This window comes from Urocitellus parryii, chromosome 15, assembly GCF_045843805.1.
Source record: "Urocitellus parryii isolate mUroPar1 chromosome 15, mUroPar1.hap1, whole genome shotgun sequence".
NCBI lineage: Eukaryota > Metazoa > Chordata > Mammalia > Rodentia > Sciuridae > Urocitellus > Urocitellus parryii.
The window spans coordinates 55,133,487-55,149,491 of NC_135545.1; positions in this window are offsets into that span (position 1 = coordinate 55,133,487).

Consider the following 16,005-nt stretch of genomic DNA (forward strand, 5'->3'; position numbering starts at 1 on the left):
CCCTGCCTGTCCCCCTTGCTGATGCTTCTCACACCCACCTGACCACGCCAGGTCCTGTGCTGCGCCTGGGCCCTCTCCTTGGCGTGTGGGGTCCACCGTGAGAATACGCCTCCACGGTCTGTCCTTCACGGCGCCTCGGGGGTCTTCACCTGGACAGAACCCCCGGCCCGCAGACACGCTCCTGCTCCGTCCACGGCGCCTTGAGTGCTGAGTGAGCTGGACACAGGGAGGATGGGGGGGGGTCGGCCCACGACTCAGGGTGACCGCCCTGTTTCAGAGGAGAAGCTCCTGAACGTGGGCCCACAGTCCCCCTTAACAAGACGGGGGTCTGGATCCCTGTTTTGCCAAGCCCCACCCAGCCTTGGGTCGCCCCATGGCTGTGGGAGGCGCCTGGATCTGGGACCCTGGGACCATCATGAAAATCACAGAGCGCCTCAGTCCTCCCTGTCCACTCTGCACGACCCCGGGGGTCCAAGACTGTGTTCAGGCCACTCCCAAGGGGGTCTGTGGCCTTGGCCAGCGGTCAGACGTCCCTGGTGTCCTGTGACTGAGGCAGCGGTGGCTGAGATGGCTCAGAGCCCCCCAGTGCCACCTGCCCAGCGCCTGCTGCCGCGACCCTGCTGCCCACTCCAGCCCCTCCGGTCTTCTCCCCCCAGCCTGTCTGGCAAGCGACCTTCCCGCCACGTGGCCTCTTCTCCCAACAGAGGCCAGGATGCCTTTTAAATAAACTTAGACCACGTCCTCATGGACAGAGGACAAGGCGTGTCCCTTCACCCCTCCTCCACGCCCTTCAGTCTCCCACCCCAGACACAGCCCAGTCTCTAACTCCTCGACCAGTTTCAGAAATAGAAATTCTAGCCAGGCACAGGGGTGGCCCACGCCTGTAATCCCAGCAGCCCCAGAGGCTGAGGCAGGAGGATCACAAGTTCGAGGCCAACCTCAGCAACTTGGTGAGGCCCTGTCTCAAAATAAAAACTAAAAAGGGCTGGGGGGGTGGCTCAGTGGTTAAGTGCCCCTGGGTTCAATCCCCTGTGCCAAAAGTAAAGGGAAAAGACACAGGAATTCTTCGCCCCTGCCCCTGGCCTGGCTTGCACCATGCAGGGTGGGTAGCTCCCTTCTGCTCTGTCTTCTGCCCTGCGCCCTGTGCCCTGTCCCCCAGGCCCTGCCCCTGTGCCTTGCCCCATGCCCTGTCCCCCAGGCCCTGCTGGTCTTTCCTCCCCGGAACGCAGCCTCCCCTGGTTCCCTTCAGTAGCCCAGAGTTCTCTCCCGCCTGCGTGACCAGCCCTCCGCCGGCCCTGCACGAGGACGGCTCTCCTTTCCAGTCCACCGCTGTCACAACCGACAGGGCACATCTGCACATGTCTCTGTGCACACGTGTCCAGGGGCCTCTCCTGGCCCATAACGGTGGGGCCGAGGCCAACTGCTTCTGACCCCGATCAACAGTGGCAACTGGCCTCCAAGGGGCTGCGCCAGCTCCCCCTCCCGTGGCACCTGAGCGAGCGGAAGTGAGCCGCTGATCACGCCCCTGGGGACGGAGGCACCTCCCCGGGCCTGGCCGTGCGGGGGAATGGCCGGGGAGCGGGGAGGCAGTCCCAAGGGTGGACCCACGCCCGAGGTTCTGAGCTCATCTGGAGGTTCTTGAACCTCTCCCCACGGGAGGCTAGGGTGTGCCGGGCAGGAGGGCCAGGGCTTCAACCTCTCCAGGGCTCAGCCAGCTGGGCAGGGCGAGTCCTGCCCCTCCACCAGGAGCCCGGGCACCGCCTTCCCACCTCCTCTCCCTGGCCCCTGCTACTTACTTCCTACCCCATCTCTGGTCACACCAAGTCCCCTTTGTTTCCCAGAGGTGCTTGGTCCGCAGCCATCAAGGTCGCCAGCCGTCAAGGTCAGCTGCACCTTTGCCAGCTCCTCCCTGCCCCCCCTGGACGGCTGCTGGGCAGAGTCCCCTCCACCTGCACACACGCACATGCCTCCCTGCGACACCCTGGGGACCCAAGGCGCAGGCTTGCCAGAGCCCCTCCTTAGCATGTCCTCCCCACTTGGCCGTCGCGACATCAGCTGGCAACTGGTCAAGGTAGGGGCATTTAGAACAGGGCGCCAGGGCGCCAGGGTGCCAGGCAAACATAGGGGAACTTTCTCCCCCCAAATCCAGCTGTTATCAGTTGGCAGGGTCTCCCCTCCCTCTCCTGCCCACTCTCCCCTCCCAGGAAACTGGTCCTCAAGAGCCCATCTCCGTGGCCAAAGCCTGATGGCCATCTCTGGACAGGAGAGCCACACGGTGTCATGGAAGAGGGTGTAGGTGTGGGGAGCAGGGCCTTTCCGCCAGTTGACGCCAGAGCACCTCTGGGGCCCAGGTGGCCGGCTGGCATGGCTGGTGGCCCCAGGCAGCTCCCGGCACACCCTTGTCGGGCAGGCTGCCTGGGAGGTGCGGGGTGTCAGTAGGTCCCTGGGGAAGGGACAGCCAGCTGGCACCGTGTCGGGACACGGGAGTGGCTGTGGTGGTGGCTGCAGTGTGGGGGGAGGAAGTGTCGGTCCAGGGAGTGGAAGCTACTCAGGGTGGAAGGTAGACTGCTGGGCCCAGGAGGCCTGTGCTGATGGCTGGGGGCCTTAGGGATGGACACAGTGACGGGGAGAAGGCCCCTCGCAGGGTCTTGCTCTTGGAGGCCTCTCCTTGTGTCCCATGGAGCTACTCTGTGCGTCCCCCCCCCAGGGAAAAGGCTCCACTGGGCAGAGTGTGGGGACATCGCGTTGGAAGGACATCCTTCCTGGGGAACGCGGGGCTCCGGGGAGCTCTCGGACTCTGTGGCTGGCACCGGCTCCTCCGCAGACACCAGCTGCCTAGACGGGCCCCTTCCCAAAGAGACCGTCCCACGGACAGCTGGCCAGTCAGCGGGACGAGACATTCCAGGGTGAAGCTGGCCAGTGGACATGAAGACGTGAAGCTGGCTTCCCCTCGTGGTCTGGGGACGTCCTGCCTTCGAGGCACCAGCGTCCACTGGGTCACCGGGAGCCTCAGGGCCTGGAGTCTCCGGCCAGAGGTGCCTGATGGAGGCAGGGAGGCCTGGGGGGGGTTGAGGGCCAGGAGGGGCAGGAGCGGGGGCCTCGGGCAGGCAGCAGGACGGGGACAGAGCCTGGGGTGCCATTTGGGGCAGTGGAGGGAGCAGCCAGGCCCAGGGCGCCCCGTCCTGTGTGCCTGGACGGCGTGACAAGGCTGGGAGCCTTACTGCTCCCAGGACCCTGACGGGAGGAGGTCTAAACTAGGACTCCGGTGGCCCGTGCGGCCTGTCCCTCCCATCACACAGGCTCCGCGGCCGTCGGCCAGGAGGTATTTATACTCTGCTCTCGGAGGACAGTGCTCTCGTTCGGCGCTTTCTCCCCACATTCTGAGGCTCACTGGGTGGCCGGCCGGTTCTTCCTGGTAGAGATGAACGTGGTTTCCGGCGGTCAGCGAAGCAGCCCTCAGGTTGGGGTCCCTTGCCCTGGAGAGCAGCCCTGGATTTCTCTCCCCTGAACTCTCGTCACCGTGTTCTTCTGAGCCTGGGGACACTCAGGTCCTCAAGTGCTTCTGGAACCGTCCACCACCGGTGGCCCCTGGCGGAGGAGTATCTGTGTCCACTCTCTTTGTACAGGGACAGTTTTTTGAAAACTGATCTTGACCCTTTTTCCTAATAAGAGCCGCCGCCTGCTGGAGACTCAGGGCAGGCAGGGCCTCACGGTGCAAGTGGCACTTCAGCCACCCAGGGTGACCCTGGGGCTCAGCTTGGAGTTGGTGCAGTGCACCCAGGGGTCAGATCCCGTGGTTCCCAAACAGACCATTCTGAACCGAGTGGCAGAAAGTGACCACTTGAGATGGATTGAGAAGAAAAAGTGGCCCAGGTCCTGTTGGCCAGGACTTCTGCGGGGCCTGCGTGGGCCTCCGCTGGGTGACCCAAAGCTGGGTGACTTGACCGTGGGGGCTGAGGCTGGGGCAGCCGCGCTCTCGGGCTGGGCCTGCTGGCAGGACGGCCACCAGGCTGGGTGCAGCAGGACGGGGGGCCATGGGCCTCGCTGTGGCTCCCCTGTGGTAGAGCCTCAGTGTTCTGGGGCCTGGTGGGGCTGCACGGCCCTTTGCCAGGCAGCTGAGAAGTCGCACGCGCCAAGCACTCTCCCGCCCACGCCCGGGGCCAGGGGCCCAGGAGGAGCCGCGTGGGACCTGAGGTCACCCAAGACTGCTCCTGCTCCACCATTCCCAGCCCCGTGGTCACTTCTGATGGCTCACAAGGACCCGTGTCTCGTAGCAAGCCCCGAGGCTTTCCTTAAAACATATCAACAGTGTCCACCAGACATGCTGGTGTGACCTCCACACACCCATGGCAAGCACCGAGCAGGCCCAGCCCTGCCGACCTCCAGCCTCACCCAAGGACGCCAGGCCTCAGCCCTTTGGAGCCCCAGGCACTGCCGGAAGCCAAGGGAGGCAGACCCCAAGTCAAGGCAGCTCCGGTTCCCAGGCCGCCCGGGCTCGCGGCCTGACATCTTCTTTTGGTAAAATGGGACTGGTACTATTTTTTTTGGGGGGATGGTGGTACCAGGGGTTGAACTCGGGGGCCCTTGAACACGGAGCCTCACCCCAGCCCTACTTTGTATTTTATTCAGAGACAGGGCCTCACTGAGTTCCTTAGCACCTCAAAGTTACCGAGGCCGGCTTTGAACTGGCCATCCTCCAGTCTCAGCCTCCCGAGCCACCGGGATTACAGATGTGAGCTGCCGAGCGCTGGCAGGACTGATAACAGTTCATTATCTCTACCTCCAAGAGCTGAGAGGGATCTGCTAGGATTCTGTAGCGGACACCGCGGGGCGCGGCGTGAGCTGGAGGGCCGGATTAGTCTCCCTGGGCTTGCTAAGAACCTCACAAGGAGATGAACGGTTCTTAATTGTTTCTGATATCCTGCCACAGCATCCTGGGTGAGCGGGAGTGTGTGTGTGGGGGTGTGCACCCACGCATCCACGTGCACACGCGTGTGCGCGCCACCAGAAGCGGAGCCCGGTGTCCTTGCTGGGACTCGCGTACTCTGTGTCCTGCCCTTCGAGGCTCTTGCTGCCCCCTGCCTTGGTGGAGATGGAGAGAATCTAGGACAGTGAATTTCCTCAGAGGGAAGAGAAGGTCACAGGGACAGTCCGCTGCCCTCTGGGTCCTCAGTGTTCTAGAACAGGACTGAGGCGAGACTGAGAAGCTCAGAGCAATCGGATAATTGACCTGTTTTTTTTTTTTTTTTTTTTTTTTTTAATAAACGCAGGAGCCCTGTTCTTCGCTGGAACACAAAAATGTCTGTGACTTTGAAAAGAAATCTTGTCTGACTTGTTTTGCCGTCAGCAGAAATGCTGGCTTCGCTCCCGACCCCTCCTGGCGAGGCCAGCAGACAGGACACACAGGCCTGCCCTTGGCATTGACACGGAGGCTGGACGAGCAGCCAGGGCTGGGGAGGCGGGTGAGGCCCTCCTGGGGTCCTGGCCTCCTGGGGGTCCCAGCCTCCTGTCCCAGACCCCGACAGGCTAGGCGCCCTGGCGGCCCCGTGCTGTGGGAACGGCGGCCTGGGCCTGAGGAGCTGGGTGGAGGGTGGCTGGGGGGTGCAGGGGTGGGGTCAGTCCTGAGCTCCTGAGCTGGGGGTCAGTCCTTATGCACCTGGAGTCCCAGCTGGCCTGGATCGGGCATGCGGTCTGTGGGGGATGGATGAACACTGGGTGGACGGACACTCTTGTGGGTGGGTGGACCCTCCTGCTGCTGCCCACGCGGTCTGAAGGTCAGGAGCCTTGGATCTTCTCTGAGCCGTCCATTCCCTGGGCAGTAATTAGATACCTGCTTGGATGAGTTGGCCCTGGATTCGGGGTCCATTTTAAGGTATCTTGACGCGCTCTGGACATTAGATGTGATGAAATCTTACCGAGAAAAGAAGGCGTGAGAACCGCAGACCGTGTCCACGGCACAGTCGGTCGGGTTGGAGAATGTGTGCACGACAAAGTCCAATCACGGCTCCCCCCAGATAGTGTCAAATGGCCACTGAGGACGCAGGCGGGTCTCAGGCTGGGGCTCTCGCTCTGGGCGGTGCTCTCCCTGGAAGGTTTCCCGTGTTCCCATGACGACGAGTTGCCTGGGTGATGTGCGCACAGTAGGAACTTCCTCTTCATGGCTTGGAGGCTGGACCCGTGACCAGGGAGGCCTCTCCCCAGGCTGCAGGCTGCCCGGCCCCTGCGCGTCCTCACGAGGTGGAGAGAAACCTGGCGCTCTCTGGGGTCCTGTTGTAAGGAGGCTGACCCCCTCCGAGGACACCACCTGTGACCTGACCCCCTCCCTAAGGCCCCCTCCTCGGACCACTGCAATTTTTTCTTTCCTTCAAAACTACATTAAAAATGACAAACGCACACTCACAAGGACACCCTTTCTGTCTTGTCGCACACATCGCCATTCAGAGTCAGATGGCGGCTGCCTCCTGTTCATCGTGAACTCAGGCCTCTCAACACTCAGCCATGCTTCATGCTATTCCTTTATAGGTGAGGAACCAGGAGCTCAGAGAAACCAAGCAACTTGTCCAAGGTCACACAGCAGCAAGGGAAGTTGGGCGAGCTTTGGACAAAGACATGCAGAGCCCGTGCCCTTAAGTGTCCCCTGTTCTGCTGCATCCTCATAAAGACAGAAAAAGCAACTTGCCTTTTTGGGTGATTTTCATGGTAAATTCATTTTTTTTTTTTTGTACAAATAAATTCAGGGACAGCACCTGCTGATAGGTACAGAGGTGCCCAGTGACTTCTGATTCCTGACGGGCTTTGCCGTGTGGCTGAGACAAGAGCCTGGATGACCGGGGGCCTCTGGAGGACCTGGACGGCCCCTGTCCAGGGGAACTTGTAGAGCACACGGGGACGAGGATTCAGGATCCCCGAGGAAAACCTCTCCGGAGCGTCCGAGAGACCCTGCGTCCTGTGTACAGTGGTCAGAGGATCCCTGGGGCCGGGAAGGCGAGGCGGCTGTCTCTCTGTCCCGGGGGACGTGCTCTTCCTGGTGGGCCACACTATTCTTTGTCACCTGTGGGTCACACGTCAGCTCCTTGGCCTGTTGCACTTTGAGGTTGTGGCAGAGTGTCCTGGGGGCACCCTCTCTGGTGGCCAGGAATGCAGTTGATGAGGGCAGCTGCTGGCCCTCAGCCAAGGCCCTGGCCACCCCAGTTCTGCCATCGCCCGAGCCAGGGACCCCAGGGCCCAGCCTGTGTCTGCCATTCCCAGAGAGGGAGCAGCCGGTGTGACACCTTCCAGGTCTGCTCCGCCGCCGTGAGCTCATCGCCACAGCCACCTGAGCTCTGGAGGAAACGTGATGACTCTCCGTCCTGCTGTCTGTCCACGGCTGCGGCCAGCGGGGGCTCTGAGATGAAAGTGTGAAAAGAAATCAATTATTTAAGGATGTGCCTTTGAGCAGGGGCAGTGAACCTAGATGAAAAGCCAGACGTCCAGCCTGCCGGCTCTCGTGCACACCTCCTCCTGCTGTTCCAGGTGAGGAGCAGCAGGCCACACCCCTCGTGCCGAGGCTCGCACACCTGCACAGCGTGTTCCAGCTTCACTGGACTTGGGTGCACCGCCAGTCTCATGCGTAAGGATGGCACAGAACAGAGAGGTTGGGCTCCTGGCCCAGCATCACACAGCTTCAAAAGAGCACACAGCAATCTGAATCCGAGTCTGTGCCTTTCAGACCCGTGCTGGTTCCACCAGGATCTGTTCAGTGGAGTGACAGGTCGGGTCCTAGACAAAGCGTTCAGTGAGACTCTCTGATTCTGGTTTTCCTCTTCATGGTGTATCCATTGGAGGTAGGAAGCAACCATTTATAAGTGTATGGAGAAAGAAAGATGAGTCCCGTGAGGTCTGTGGGAACATTAAGCAACGGGGAACTGCACAGCAGGCCCACAATGGCTGGGGCTGGGACACGGGCCGTCAGCTGCGGGATCCACGGATGGAGACAGCTCTTCATGGGGGTTTCCTGGCTCCTGTCTAACCCGGGCCTCGGCTGCCGGAGGCGCCAGGTTTCCATCCGCCTGGGCACCAGCCTGACCTTCCTCCTGGCTCGACGCTCTTCTCCCAGGGCGTCAGGGGGGTTGACAGGTCCTGGTGCTGCTGAATCTGCTCCCAAACCTGGCTCACGTCTGACCTGCCACCTGTGCCCTGGAGGCTGCCACCTCTCGGTCCCATGGAGACTCAGGGCAGGTGAGGCGCAGTGGCTTTGGGGGTGCTTTTAAAGTGAGGCCCTTCGCACCTCAGTGAGACCCTGTCTCTAAATAAAATACCTCATGGGGCTGGGGCTGGGGCTCCGTGGTCGCGGGCCCCGGTTAATTAATTAATCAAAAAATTGTAAAACACGGGTCACATAAAATGGACCATTAACCACGTTTAAGTGACAGACAGGTGACTTGAAGCCCATCCACACCGTAGTGCAGCCATCTCCCCAGACAGTGTCTCCTCAGGCGTCCCCGTCCCCAGTCCCTGACAGCCACCCTCCCGCTGCGTTTCTGGGAACTTGCCTGTGGGGGCGCCTGGTGAGTGGGACCCTGCCGTGTGCGTCCTCTGGTGACTGGTCACTCACCCACTGGTCCTCGAGGTCCTCCTGCTGTGGAATGTTCCAGAATTGCCTCCTCTGCCAAGCAGACGCTGTGGCGGGGCTTGGCTGCATTTATCGGTCCGTCCTCCTCCAGGGGCGCCTCGGTGGCTCCCACCCTCTGGTGGGTGGGCAAAGCTGCTGGGCCGAGGGCCGAGGAGGCTGCTTTCTGCCCTCTTGGTTCATTCCGGAGGAGCTGCGGGGCCACAGCGCCGTTCTGTTTGAAGGTTTTGAGGAACAGCCGGCTGCCGTGGCCATGTCCCTCATGGGCTGGACATCCAGTCCCCGGAGTAAGCAAGAGGTGACCAGGTCAGGGGGCCTGCCCTTGGGTGGACTGACGTCACTGTCACAGGAGTGACTTCGGAAGGCGCTGGCCCCACAGGAAGTCCCGGGATTCCTCGTCACTCCCTGACTCTGCTGGTGATTCCTGTCTGGTGGCTCATTGACCGGGATGGGCCAGATGCTCCGAGGACTGTATCACCCTCCGTCCGGGTGCCTCTGAAAACCTGGGCTCTACTCCGCTTCCTGACTGCAGTGGGCCCAGGAGGATCTTGACCTTGTGGCCAGTTCTCTTTCCTACAGTTACATAATGTCTGCCGGGTCCACGGCCCCCAGAATCAAGACTGCACTTCCCAGCATCCCTTGCAGCTCAGTGTGACATGGCAGCCCCTGGGGACCCACCAGGCTGGTGGGCACCAGCCAGCTGCCCCTCCATTCTCCATCCTGCAGTCTGAAGCTGTCACGTCAGACCTGAGGATGGGGCCAGATGACAGAGACCGGTTAGAGGAGCAGGGGCACCGTCACGCTCGGAGCTGGAAACGCTGGGCCTCTTACGTGGGGACCTGGACCCCGTCTGGCTCAAGGGGCAGTTGTTTTGGGTCACTGGTACTTACCGGCACGCCCGATGCTGACCCCTGAGCCAGGTCATGGCAGTGACTGTCCCTGGCAGGCCCTCTCTCTAAACAACCTTCAGAGAGCCGAGGTTTTCAGCCAAGAATTTGCCCCCAGGGGCCCATGTCTGGAGACATAGTGAGTCATCCTGAGTGGGGTGGGGCTGCTACTGATGCCCAGTGTCCTGCAGTGTCCCGGACACACCCACAGCAGAGAAGCACTGAGGCTGGAAATCCCTCTTGGTTTTGTTTCACAGAGGAGGAAGTTGAAGGCAAAGGCTTACGTCACTTTCCTGTGGTGACAAAGCTCAGGATGGGACTGTCAGGACTCAGGGCGTTCTGTCCAGGGTCGAGGGCTGTGTTCTCGGGAGGCCAGGCCTGGGCCACATCAACATGGCCCCCCACGCTCTGCACGTCCGACCTCATCTTGAGGCGCCTGGGAGCTCCTGGAGACGGACTGTGCCATCCAGATGCCTACCCGTGAAGGGGCTTCGGTTAGGAGGACCGTTGCCCAGTGCAGCGCATCCAGCAGGGCTCTGCCCAGTCAGAAGGGATCTGGGCTGCAGGTCCCAGAGTCCTCACGGTCCAGGGCTGGCCCTTAGCGACGATGGGCAATCAGATGGGAGGGACGTGGAGGCTGGGATGGGGGCACTTGGGGATCTTGTAGGAGAGGCAGATGCTGATTGGCGTGGACAGTGTTTTAGCCTGTACCACCATGGGCCATTCTGGTTTACAAAGGCCACATGTCACATGTCACAAGTACAGAGGGGTCAGGAGGGAACCTGACCTCATTTGGAAGAGCAAATCTGAAGAGGCAGCCTCCGTGAACTTCCAGCTCATCCAGCTCACTTGGGCTTACAGAGGTTAAAACCCACCCACATGAAGGTGGGCCATGGAGGAGGAGGGGGGAGGAGGAGGGGGAGGAGGAGGAGGAGCAGGAGGAGGAGGAAGAGCAGAAGGAGGAGAAGGAGCAGGAGGAGTGGGGGGAGGAGGTGGAGGAAGGGGGAGGAGGAGAAAGAGCAGGAGGAGGAGGAGGAGCAGAAGGAGAAGCAGGAGAAGGAGGAGGAGAAGCAGGAGGAGAAGCAGGAGGGGGAGGAGGAGGAGGAGCAGGAGGAGGAGGAGGAGGAGGAGGAGGAGAAGCAGGAGGAGAAGCAGGAGGGGGAGGAGGAGGAGGAGCAGGAGGAGGAGGGGGAGGAGGAGGAGTGGGGGGAGGAGGAGGGGAGGAGGAGGAAGAGCAGAAGGAGCAGGAGGAGCAGGAGGAGTGGGGGAGGAGGGGGAGCAGGAGGAGGAGGAGCAGGAGGAGGAGGAGCAGGAGGAGCAGGAAGAGGAATAGCAGGAGGAGGAGCAGGAGAGAAAGAGGAGCAGGAGGAGGAGGAGCAGGAGGAGGAGGAGCAGAAGGAGCAGGAGGAGCAGGAGGAGTGGGGGAGGAGGGGGAGCAGGAGGAGGAGGAGCAGGAGGAGGAGGAGCAGGAGGAGCAGGAAGAGGAATAGCAGGAGGAGGAGCAGGAGAGAAAGAGGAGCAGGAGGAGGAGGAGCAGGAGGAGGAGGAGCAGAAGGCGGAGGAGGAGGATCAGGAGGAGGGGGAGGAGGAGGAAGAACAGAAGGAGCAGGAGGAGCAAGAGGAGTGGGGGAGGAGGAGGAGCAGGAGGAGCAGGAGGATTGGGGGAGGAGGAGGGGGGAGGAGGAAGAGCAGGAGGAGGAGGAAGAGCAGAAGGAGGAGGAAGAGCAGAAGGCGGAGGAGGAGGAGGGGGAGGAGGGGAAGAGGAGGAGAGGACCTCAGAGCACCTATGGCCTCAGACTTGGAGCTGGGCGGTCTGATTTGCTTCATTCCTGGCCTTGTGGGAGCTGGGTGCTCATTTGTCCCCACTGTCCAGATGAGGACACTGAGGCCCAGGGAGACTGGGTGCCACTTTGGGGATGTTGTAGCTAACAAGAGAGCTCAGAACTTTATTTGACAACCCCTCTGTTAGAGGGCAAGTAAGTGGGATCTGGGGTCCCACATCTGTCCCAGAATCCTGCAGCTGGGCAGTCCTCAGGAGCAGAAAAGGAGGGACTTGGTCTCAGTGCAGTTGTCCTGTCCAGGGTGCTCAGTCGGCCCCGCACCCATGTCACCCAGATGGATGGCATTTCTGCTGCCCCCGGCTTCCTTCTCTGAACCCGGGCACAGCCTGCCCTGTTTCCCTCCCTGCCCGGCGCCCCATGTCGGCACTAGCCCCGGGGTCTTTATCGCGCTGCTCCGTGCTCCCAGCCTCGAGGGCTGGGTTGAGCACCCTTGGTGAGAGGCCTTAATGATTTGATATCTCGGCTGGGGATTTAATTGATCCCCAGCTCAGCTGGTGAAATGCTCTTCCTCAAAATAGCCGTTTTATCTTTCGGCCCTGCCTCCACCTTAAATATGCCGACTCCTTGTCAGAGGCCTCAGTGAGAGAATGTTTTTAAAAGGCAAGAAATTGGAATGGAGCTGGGTTTCCTTTGGAGGCCGTTTGGAACACAGCTGCTCGTTATCTCTCGGAGTGGGTGGCTTGCAGATCAAGGGCTTCCCGGGGACCGCCTGAGACGAGCCACGAGGCACACGGGGCTCTGTCTTCTCTGTGGCTACGAAGCCTGGGTTTTATGGGGCATTTCGCCCTCTGGCCTCCCATCTTCCTTCCTGGGCTGTGGGTCCGTTAGCAGAAATGGTGCCCTGGGAGAATTCATGCCTCTGTAAAGTAGCTAATGGACCATGAGACCATTGCAGAACACGCCACGATGATGCCATTGCGAATGTCAACCTTGGGCAGAAGGACACCGCCGATCCCACTTGGGGACTGGCAAGTTCCAGAAGCTTGCAAAACAAGTGCCTTTGTTCCTACTTTAAATATCAGTTTGACTTTAATAAAACTGAAGACTTTTATTTACTTTCAATACAAGTTATAAATAAAATTGTCTGTATAATATTTACTTATATCATGAACTGGAAGTTAAGGAAATTGGAAGTCAAAACCACATAATTAATATACGCTTCAACAACAATTCCAGGAGACAACTGTGACTGATATTGGCACCCGTGTGGCATCGTGGAACACAGATATTTAACTGCGGTTCCTCGTGGCGTAGAGGAAGGCAGCCGTGACCTTGGGTGGACGGGTGTTAGGACTTGGCTGTGTGGGCTGTGGGATAGGGAGGGGCGGAGGCCTCTGGCCGTTTGTTCAGCAGGCCCCGGCCCGGCCCGGGGTGAATGGAGTTGGTGAACCACGTCCCCAGCTGTGGTGCCCTCAGGCCAGGCCTGGGCTCCGTGCCTCTCAGGACGAGTTCACTGAATGTCCCCAACAACCCGTGGAATAGCTGTGATTCTTGCCCCGGTTAACAGAGGAGGACACTGGTCCAGAGGGCCAGCAGCATCCCTGTGAGTATGTCCTTGGAGGATGCCATGGGGCATTTCATACCCAGCCATAAAATAGCCTGCATTAAAACAAACAAACAAAAAATTGGTCCTGGGGATTGAGCCCAGGGCTGCTCTACCACTGAGCTGCATCCCAGTCCTTCTTACTTTTTGAGAAAATCGGCAGGTCTTCCAATTGCCAGCCTCCTGCCTCAGCCTCCTGAGTCCCTGGGATTACCGGTGTGCGCACCCTGCATGGCTTAGAGGTGGGATTTTGATGCTGCCAGGTCCCAAGCAGAACAGTGCCTGCCCCTGGGTCTCGGGCTGGCCACGGGAGCAAAGGGCGGGGTGAGTGAAGAGGGGTTGGAAGACACTTTGGAAATTGCTTGGCGGCATCTACAAAGCGGAGCATCCTCCGGCCTGTACCCTCATCAGCTGCAATATGAGCACGTGCTCAGTGTGAATGTATACAGTAGGAGCTCTGCTCGGAGGAGGCCCTTCAGCACGGATACGATTGATTGTCGTGCATTCCCACGGATGGGGATGCTACAGCACTGGAAATGACCGCCCCCCCCCATCTCTTAAATGGACGGATCTCACAGTCGGGGTGGGGGCAGCCGGGGTCGGGGAGTAACTGCAGACTGGCTCCATTGGCAGACGGGCCAGCCCAGGCAAGCCTGGCGCACACGGCTGGGAGTCAGAGCCGGCCTCTGAGTCGGGAGACGGAGGTGGGTCAGCTGGGGTCTGGGACGCGGCCGGGCTCTGCAGCTCACTGTGTGTGGTTCCCCAGGGGACACGGACCTTCCAGAAGTTCATCAAGCTCTGTGGACTTCCCCACCTCCCCATGACATTTGGAAGGGCTTCACTGAGGTGAAGTTCGACTGGCCAATCCCAGGGGAAGACTCGGCAGTCGGTCTTCAGTGCATTCACGGAGCTGGAGAGCCAGCACCGCGGGCTAGTCCTGGGACATTTCATCACCTCAGGAGGAAAGCAGGTTCCCACCAGCACTCACTCCAGTGGCCCCCGTCCCTAGCCCCCAGCCCCAGGCCTCCAGGACCCCCCTTCTCTGCCCCACGCACCCTGGACGTGTGCATGAAGGTCACCTTTCAGCAGAGTCACTTAATCGAAATGCCCACAGGGTAGCCGTAGGCAGGGCCGAGCTCGGGCACTGCTGGCCTGTGCTGCAGGCCTGGGCTCTGGGGTCCCTCGCTGGGCCCCTGCAGGCCGCAAACCTGTGACTTCTGGCCCAGATGGTTTTGAGCACGTTCTCCAAGGAGAATGGTTTGTTTCTCGTTTCTGCTGCCCGGGAGCAAGTCTGTGCCAAGTCCTTACTTCAGACAACAGGACAGGGATGCAGCTTGTAGCCAGGTGTCTGAGGAGTCGCGGTCCTTCTGTGCCCAGGGGTATGGCCACCCTGGATGGTGCGCACCCATCTGGATGGGATGTTTCATGGACTCTCCTCTGCCCTGGGGACTCCAGGAAGACCCCCACCCTACACCCACTGCCACGCGCCGGCTGAGGACCAGAGCCCAGCTCCAGGTGGACCACAGGGGGCGAGAGCAGAGGGTGTCTTCAATCTGGGGGTGTGAGCCTGGCCTGGGCCCTGGGGTCAGGGAGAAGAGTGGAAAGCAAGCTTGTGCTCTCGGTCAGTCCCAGGTTGAGAGCTGGCCCCCACAGCTGACCATCTTCTTCTGTGAGGTCCTTTCCTTAATCCTCATGCGAGCTGGGAGGAGGGTGGCCGTCCCCACCTGTCCTACACAGACAGGATGCAGGACTTCCCAGCTGGTGCTGAAGACCATGGTGGCTGACATTCCCAGGAGACTCCTGGGCTGGTGGGCTTGGTGGGGCGGTCACTCTGTGCCCCTCACCTGTGCCCGGGAGCTTGGCCGTGAGCCATAGGGTCTGGAAGGCCCGAGGTGGCCTGGCCCTCCGGGGTCTCTCTCTGATCAGCTGCCCAGGCGGCTGGGATCTGAGAGGAGGGACGAGAGCTGTCAGTCTCCCGAGGCCTGTCTGTGGGTCAAAGCAAGTCACAAGGCCAACCCCAGAGGTGTCAGGATGGGCGTGTGCATGCGGAGTTAGGAGGGATTGGGGGGCCATCTGGGGACACTCTTCCATGCAGGGGACTTACGACACAGATGCTGGATGCTGGCGTTGAGGGCAGGCTGTGTGAGAGCCCGGGAGGCAGCTGACCCCACTTGGGGTGAAGACAGTGCTTTCCTGAGGAGGTGGAGCCTCGGGTGGGGGGATCCGGGGCAAAGTGGTCAAGAAGGGCCTCTGGGGTCAGACTGCCTGGGTGGCCAAGAGCTTGGGCCCGTCACCTGAGCTCTCTGCCTTGACTTCCTGGTCTCTAAAATGGGGTTAAGACTATATCCTACCTCCTGGGCTGTGAGGATCCCCTGGGATCCACCTGGGAAGCCAGAGCGGGGCTGGCCACGGCTAGTTCTGAGAGTCAGTCTCTGCTGTTGCTGATTGGTGACGATGAAGAGGATCATCCAGGCTGAGAGGGTCACAAAGCCTGGGCAGAGGGGACAGCAGAGGGAATAGCCTGTTGCTTAGAAAGAAAAGAGGTGCTGGAGCAGGGAGGGCGGCCCTGGGGAGGGGGCCGTGGGCTGGAAGGGAGCGGGGGAGACCCGGCCTCCACGTCACAGGTTCCTGTGAGTGTGACCGGGAAGTGGTGTCACCCTTGGGAGGAAGGCCAAAGCACGGAGGGGCCCGGCCTGGGATTCCCGCCCTGGGAGGGAACCGCTGCTCTACAGCTGTGCGGGGCCGGGCATCAGGTGGGGGCTCACTCAACAGAGATACCCTGATGCGTCAGGACGATGATGGCATCTGGCTCAGGGGCTGGAGGTGCAAACGGCCGTCAACTGCTGGCACTTGGCCGCAGGTCTTTGTGAGGAAAGTACAGAGCAGCCAGACCCCTCAGCACAGATGGCAGGGCTTAGCACCAGCCATATCCACCCGCAGGTTGGGGGCCACAGCAGAGGGATTTACATTGATCCTCCACCCGTCTGCTCACCCCGCTCACCCATTCAATGTTCTGTCTATCCATTCTGTTTTTCTTTCCATCCATATACTTATAATCACCCATCCTTCCATCTACCCGTCCTCACTGTCCTACAGCTCACCATCCATCCATCCATCTGTCTACCA